Raw genomic sequence first — 8,549 nt, 5'->3', positions numbered from 1 at the left:
GAACGAATCTTTTGAAGAAGTCCTTTTGGAAAAGGTGATTCTAGTAATTCTGTACACCTAAAGAAGACAAAATGGCGGATGACAAGCCAGATCTAGAGAGCTTAAAGCGGAGGCGCTCCAATGCGCAACGAAACTTTACAACACGAATGAACCGCCTTGAAGTCAGTACTGGCCGTTTACGTGAACTTGAGTTGTCAGAAGAGTTAATGAGATTAAAGGATGATTATGACAGACTCCTCGATGTCAGTAATGAATATATCGACGCACAGAGCCAGATAGACCCTACAGGTGGCGACAGCGAGTTGCGGGACGCCCTGGCGCGGAGAGACGCCAGTGAGCAAAAGTTCCTTGAAACTGAGGGCAAGATCATGGAAATGCTGTGGTCCAAGTATGCAGCGCCAGACATAGACGCTCTTGTAACACAGTTTGAGTCTGCTTTTGATCAGGCTGAGGCGCTCGGGAAAGGTAAAGTAGTGCCATGGGCAGGGGGTCGAAAGCGGGAGATTGGATAGGAATCTCCATGGACTCAGAGAGGCTGTGTACACTTGGAGAGACTACCGGCCGCTTGGGAAGGATAAATGGACGCTCTTTTTATCATTGAGAGAGGACAAGGAGCAACTGATGGATGAGTGGACATGTCAACGTGACAATGAGGTTAGGAAGAGGAACAGTACAGAACAAAATGACGATGGCGACGATAACGGAGGTGAGGAGGAGGAAGAGGATGAAGATGGAGGAAGTGGTGACGTGGTCAGTGGGCATGTCACAACAGCGAGCGACAGCCTTACAGCTGCAGGTAACATCACTTTCACCCAACCAGTAACCCTTGCTATTGCTACTCCACCTGTTAACACCCAGCCTGCTGTTGTCAATCCGCCCTTTGATGGGCAGGGAACTGTATATATTGCGAGCTCTCCTTCATTCATGTCCACTGACAGGGCAAGCATCACTACCAGCGCTGCTCAAGGAGCTACTGTCACTAGCCGACCTCAGAGCAGGTATGTAGCAGCTACCACACACAGTACTCCCCAACAGGCATTACAGCCCACCCTACAGTCACGATGGCCTGAGGATAGACTTGGTGTCAGTTTCGCCCATCCTCCAACCCTTGCCAGCACGCCACATCTGTTGAGCGTTCGTGCCGCTCCACCCGTCAATCTCAGCATGGGACAAAGTAGTAGCATGCCACGTAGCGACCCTGGTACGTGCGCCGGTGGGGATAACAGCTCTCAATGGGCCTGACCAAAAATAAGACTCACACCCATAAGTTTACCTAAGTTCTCCGGGGACAGGAGGGACTATTGGCGCTGGAAGGCTGAATGGGAGAGTATCCAGGCGCAAGCGGAGCCTACGGGGTCATGGGAATGCAAGAAACTTCACTTGCTAGACAGTATAGGAGAGACTGTGAAGAGTGAACTCAGACTGTTGCGTTGCAGGGATGCAAACGATATCTTCAGGGAATTAGAGAACCGTTATGGTGATAAAGCGCAAACGACAGAAGAGATCATGTTGGAGTTACAATCACGACCTGCTGTAAAGGACCACCAACCACGAGAGACGTTAGAGTTGATCCTAGCAGTGGAGAGGGCAACATTGGACCTCACAGACCTAGGGTGCACAGACGCTATACAGAATCAGCTAGTGATTCGGTCTTTAGAGAGTAAACTCCCCAATGTCATGAAAAGAGAGTGGCTCATGTGTGTGAGAGACCCTGTTAATAACGTCCACCCAGGAAACCGTTTCGACAGGTTCTTGATGTTCCTGGAAGACCAAAAGTCGTTGCTCGTGAGGTTGGAGCAGTTGCTGCCCAGCAAGCCATGGCCTGCTAATGCTCCTGAGAGACCAAGCTACCGGGAGAAACCAGGTGACAGATGGAGAGAAAAGAAGTCGTTCACTAAGTCTACAGCAAGTGAAGTCAAGAGAGATTCCAAGCAGTTACCATGTGCTGCGTGTGGCGATGGAGAACATGGAGGTAAACTGTTTCGCTGTCAAACTTTCAGGAAGGCCAGTCTGTCAGAGAAGAAAGTTCAGCTGAAAAAGGCAAAGGCATGTACAAAGTGCCTGGATGTTCACGGGGTCGACGGTGCCTGCACTCTAAGGTTCCTCTGTCGTAAGGAGGAGTGTAAGAAAGGCGACACTCCGGTGGACCACCACTATTTCCTCTGCCCTAAGGCACCAACAAAGAAGGATGCTGCTAAGAGGGAAAGCAAAGCAGAGGAAAAGAGGGGACCTTGTGGTCCGACAGAGGAGCAGGAGGCTGTGTTCGCCGAGTTGGGACTGACTCCCCGCCAGTTGGAAGCTGTCCGCAGGGCCTGTACCAACAAGGCAACGTCGAGAGTTTGTTCTGGCAAGGATCTGATAGAACAAAGTGATTTGAAAGAACATCCAGTCCTTATGATGCTCGTACCTGTCACGTCGAAGAGAGGAGACAGTCTTGGAGCCTTGGTCGATCTTGCTTCTGACACCAATTACATTACGCACCAAGCCGCGGAAAGACTTGGACTGACCGGTGAACCAATTTCCCTTGTCGTGTATGGTGTCGGCACGATGAAGGTGAAAGTTGATACAAAAAGGTATCTTGTAACAATAAAAGTGTGGACCTCACGAGGAACCCTGAAGTTCCACGAGATGATCTGCTACGGGATGGAAGACATAGCCAAAGTGGATCGAGTGGTGAGATCGGAGAGGCTGGAGCAGTTTTTCCCCGAAGCTAAGCCGGGAGAACTGGCCCGCCCAGAGAAGATCGATCTATTGATCAGTACTTGAGAAGGCCGATTAGCTCCACAAAGACTGCAAAGGGTCGGCGACCTGGTGTTGTGGGACGGTCCCCTAGGCAAGACGGTGAGTGGTGCGCATCCGGAGCTCTTCGAAGAAGTGGAGGTGACTACATGGCACTCGAAGACGCACTTCGCACACTCTATGAGGGCGGTAGCCGTCAAAGTTGAAGAACACTCCATGGGAAGGCCAGGAAGCCATTTGGAACGAGAAAGCAGTGTGGAGGTTCGAACGACAGCAGCATGCAATAAAGAAGTCATTGAGTGGCTAAAATGGGATAGCATCGGTGCTGCCTCTGATCCTACCTGTGGAGGGTGTCGCTGTGGAAAGTGCCCACCTGGAGGAAAGGAGATGTCCCTTGCTGACGAGAAAGAGCTGGAGATAATAAGGGCAGGTCTAACCTTCAGAGAGAGTGACACCCACAGCGACCAGCCACATTGGGATGCGAAGTACCCATGGAAGGAAAACCCAGCCTCTCTTCCCAACAACCGAAAGGCTGTGGAAGCAACTTTCCTGAGGGCTGAGAAGCGGCTCATGAAAGACCCCCTGTGGAAAGAAGCTTACATGGGGCAAGTCCACGAGATGGTGGGGAGGGGAGCTGCTGTTAAGCTTACTAAGGAAGAGATGGACAGCTGGAATGGCGCCGTGTGGTGGGTGAGCCACCTAACCGCACCAAATCCCCACTCAGTGACTACGCCGGTGCACCTCGTCTGGAATAGTAGCCAGGAGTTCAGAGGGGTGAGCATGAATAGCATGTTGCTCAAAGGTCCAGACGTCTTAAATCCCATCAGAGCGGTGCTCCTCAGGTTCCGGGAAGGAGAACATGCAGCCATCGGAGACATCACCAAGATGTATAATTCGGTGTGGTTGGAGAAACAAGAGGTCCACATGCATCGGTTCCTATGGAGAGACTGACCGAAAGATGAGATTGAGGATTATGCTGTCGTGAGGGTGAACATGGGAGACAAACCAGCGGGGTGCATCGCGCAGGTTGCCATGCGAGAGACCGCAAAGTTGCCACAGTTCTCTGATATGAAGGAGGAAAGAAGAGTCATTGAGGAAGACTCCTACGTTGATGACCTCCTCACGTCCCACAATGACCCACACTGTCTAGACAAGATCCTAGGGGGAGTGGAAAAGATACTGACAGCAGGAGGCTTCTATCTCAAGCCCTGGGTCAGGTCCGGTCAAAGTGGGAGGCGGGACGGGACAGAGTCCAAGCCAGTAACTCTGGTGTTGCCCAACCAGCTGGGGGAGGAAGATAACAAAGCCCTGGGGGTTGGTTACGTCGTGCGAGACGACGAACTCTTTGTGATGGTCTCCATCAACTTCTCCAGAAGGAAGAAGAAGATGAGAACTGAGATTGACCTCACTGAAGAAGAAGTGGAAGTAAAGACACCGAACCCTCTGACTCGTCGTGTTCTACTGAGTCAGATCGCCGGGCTGTATGACCCGATCGGTCTAGCAACACCTGTGAAACAAAAAGGAGTGATCCTTGTGAGAAGAGCCTTCCAGGAAGCTGGCAAGCTTACTAAAGACACCTGGGATGAACCTCTGTCTGACGAGCTCAGAGGGAAGGCAATTGAACTGTTCAAGGAGTATGCTCGTCTGAGTAGCATCAAGTTCCACAGAAGCCTCACGCCCTCCGACTGGAGGGGTAAACCTTGGGAATTACATTTTCTGACGGGAGCTGTGAGTCCTATGGCGCTGTACTGTACTTGCGATGGGAGACGTCAGATGGTGTGGTCACTAGGCTGGTAGAGTCAAAGGCCAAGTTAACCCCCCTCGACCAGAAAGGTGACGCGGTCAAGGCTGAGGTCTGCGGGGCTGTCTTTGCTGCACGTCTAAAGGGATACGTATTGAAGCATGGACGATTGGACGTGGAAAAGTGGTACCACTTCATTGACAGTCAGACGTTTCTGGGAGCCATCCAGAGAGAGAGCTACGGATTCCAAACATTCTTCGCGAACCGAGTCGGAGAGATTCAGAAGGCTGGGCCCGTAACTGACTGGTGGTGGATACCAGGCGAGGTCAACATCGCTGATCTAGTCACGAGGGGGTGCTCTCCCGAACTACTGGGTGAGAACTCTGTGTGGCAGAAAGGTCCCAAGTTCTTGTCTAGTCCAGTCGAGGATTGGCCCATGAAGTCCGCTTCAAAAGTGGCAGCTGACGCTAGGGAGATGGTGAGTAAACTCCAGAGAAAGGCCTTCTCGGCAACCCTCACCAGAACTCAAGCCAAGAAGTTGTTAAATCCTGACAGTCCTGGTGGTGAAGATCCAATAGTCACAGATGGAGTTAGTGGGGCTCCAGCGTCCTTAGAGAATGGGCTGAAGTTGACCTCAACTGAGACCAAGGAGGCGGAGATGCTGTGGGGAGCCACGCTCATAGACCAAGTGGATCCAACAAGGTGCAGTTCTTTAGCTAAGCTCTGTGGAGTAGTCGGTTATGTCCGTAGAGCCGTGAAGAAGTGGCTGGCCTGTGTAGGCAGGGCCTCTATGCCAGCAAAGTGGGAGGCAGTACTGACAGTAAAGGAACGCAAAGCTGCATTCCAAGACCTATGCCTAGCCGCCCAGACGGGAGTCACGTTTCCTGTGACGACGCTAAACAGACTTGTTGTCAGCAGGGATGAAGCTTCAGGGCTCCTGAAATGCTATGGTAGAGTCCAGGCCATTACTCAGGAAGAGACCGGTGTGCCCCTGGTCCCTTACAATGCGTGGATCAGCACCCTTCTCACACGAGAGGCCCATGAAGCTAACCACGAAGGTGTTGCTGGCACACTCCTCCGTGCGAGGTCTAAAGCATGGGTGGTGCAGGGACCAAGGATTGTCAGAAATGTCATTGACTCCTGTATGCACTGTCGAAAGGCCAAAGCGAGGATGTGCAAACAGGTGATGAGTGTGCTCCCCCTCGAACGAACTGAACCAGCCGCACCCTTCGAGTTTACGACATTGGACCTTTTCGGCCCCTATGTTGTTAAAGATACCATAAGGCGAAGAACAAAGATGAAAGTCTGGGGCGTGGTGTTCAGTTGTATGGCTTCGAGAGCAGTACATGCTGACATTGTGGAAGATCTGTCGACAGAAATATTCCTGAAAACATACCAGCGCTTCGTGGCTCTCAGAGTTCACCCAAAAAAGCTCTGGTCGGATCAAGGAACCAATTTTGTGGGCGCCAGGCCAGTATTACAGGGGCTTTATGAGTTCCTAAGTAGCATCAACAAGGATCAGATCCAGAAGAAGGCGGCAGTTGAGGGAACCGACTGGATGTGGGTGTTTCACCCAGCGGACTCTCCCCACCGAAATGGGGCAGCTGAGGCAGCTGTCCGTGTTCTCAAGAGAGCGCTAAGCAGTGTTGGCGAAGAAGGTAACTTGACGGCGCTAGAGTTCCAGACCCTCCTGTACCTCGCTGCTAACCTGTCAAACGAGAGACCAATCGGTGCCAGAGCCCAAGTACAAGATGAGACCGTGGAAGTCGTCACTCCCAACTCTCTTCTGCTCGGTCGCGCAGGACCCAGTGGGGACTCCCGAGGGTTTGAGTATCCAACTTACCCTGTCGTGCGTCTGAGAGCAATACAGATCGAGGTCGACAAGTTCTGTAAGCGGTGGAGCCAGCTGGCGGGTCCGGGCCTCTACATCCGTCAGAAGTGGCACGCGCCTGCTAGGAATGTTGCAGCGGGGGACCTGGTGTGGTTAGCTGACCAGAACGCACTGGGGGGCCAGTTCAGGCTGGGTCGAGTCGTGGAGGTGTGTCCTGACGTGAGGGGCGTAGTACGAGATGTGAGGGTGAGAACATGTCAAAGCTGTCCAGTTTTTGGCGGACAGCCCAAGAGAGACCGAAGTGTGGAGAACTATCCCTCCACCATCCTCCACAGGGACGTTAGGAGGTTGGTGGTTCTGCTTCCAGTGGAGGAGCAAGAAGATACTTCCCCACCATGGTGTGTTTCGGTTGGTAAAGGACAGTAAAGGATCCCCACCATGGTGTGTTTCGGTGACGGATCAAGACCCCCCCACTACCATCCTCCCGGAGGCTGGTGGTGTGTTTCGGTAAAGGAGGTTGTGATGTCATCAAGGACAATGTGTGTTGTTTATGGACATCAAAACTTCTATGAACCTATAGTTATTCATGTCCAAGAATGCAACAGCAAGTTATGTGCATGGTTGTGGAGTGAATTTCACATGGGAAAGGTTAACTGTTTCGGTTATAGTGGCCTACTTGGATTCTAGAATCAGTAGGCCAAGTGGGAGGTGTAGAACTTTCCAGCAGGTTTAACCATTGCTTTACACATATATATATATATATTAAAAGTGATGAATGTTATGATTTGCTTCTGGGGTATTTGAGGAAACAATTGTGTGCATTTACTCCTTACTTTTGGAATGCAGGCATATTTATGTTATAATTCATATATGTTTAACAATGCCAGGTTATAGGTTTGTTTGTTATCATTCCTGGTCTCCAGAGAGTCTGGGTACGCATGCGTAGGTAGTCACAGTGTGTAGGTGGCCACGCCCTTAGGTTGCGTTTCAGTTAGTTGATGGTCAGGACTGGTACGCCTTGCCGGTGAGTGATTAACATGTCTAGTAATGTACAACAAGAATTAATAACGTGAACGTATAATTTCATTTGGTTAATTCCGGGTTGGTGTTTGTGTTCTGCTTGCAGGTTTACAACCTAATGTTCTGATGTACTGATGTACTTAAGTACTGACGTATGGACGTACTAAATGTCACTAGCTAGCGGTAGCAGTTAGGCTACCTAGCGTGCTTGTTGTGTTTGCGAAAGCAATAAAAGTTCTAAAAGTGACACGAGTGGTATCCGCCGTACTTGGCCTGACACCCTTCCAGTGGGGAATTTTATTAGACTACAGCAGGTAAGTAATAAAAAACTGGACAGAGATAGAGAGAGAGAAAAAAAAATATATATATATGCTTTCACTGATCTTTTGTAGCCATGCTAATGACCAGCTACTGACCTGAGTAAAGTGAATCGGTTGATTGTTGCTGTTTTTGCACATTTTCAGTTACTTCCTATTTTATTTTGTTAACTAGGTCTCATGTATTAGATTGTTTTACTTCCAGTCTTTGTCTTACTGATCACTCCGCGCTGATTGTTTGCTCCATACACATTAGTTTCACTTGGGTCTGTTCAGTTGCGTATTTAAGGCTTTTCCTTCCCTCATCCCCAATTCATCTCATCTGTTCCCTGTAAAGTTATACCCGCAACTTCTGGTGTGATTATTTGTGTTACTACACAAGCTTTGTTTTTCACCTGCTTCTAGTCTCTGTGTTTATTGGATACATTTGCCTGATGGTTCTTGATGCTGATGCCATTACCAGATTGTTAGCATGCTGGTGTTGCCATTTAGCTATATAAATGAGACCTTACACCTAGTTCACACTTCAAGATTTTCAGCCCGATTTGCTAGTAGCCAATGAGTTCTGCAAGTTATAGACTAAAGCCCACAGAATCCCCCAGTCTCCCATTCAGAGCAGGCTATATTTACTGCATCATGCTCATAGTTTAATCTCTGACAGGTTCGGACAAAGAAATCCCCAAGCCGCACTGTGTTCTTTACAACTGAAGCAGGAGGAGCAGTGGGATGTTTGGACCCCCCCCAGTGGCATGCAAGCACTTGTGTGAGCAAGAGATGCTAGAGTTTATATATATATATATGCTTTTCTGATAGTACCAGTCAGATGAGTGAGATACATTTAAACAGACATGAGAATTGAATTATCACACATGTATCACTGGTCAAACTTCTATCATCATCA

This window comes from Pleuronectes platessa, chromosome 2 (genome assembly GCF_947347685.1).
Source record: "Pleuronectes platessa chromosome 2, fPlePla1.1, whole genome shotgun sequence".
Lineage (NCBI taxonomy): Eukaryota > Metazoa > Chordata > Actinopteri > Pleuronectiformes > Pleuronectidae > Pleuronectes > Pleuronectes platessa.
Note: the sequence above shows the minus strand (reverse complement) of the source record.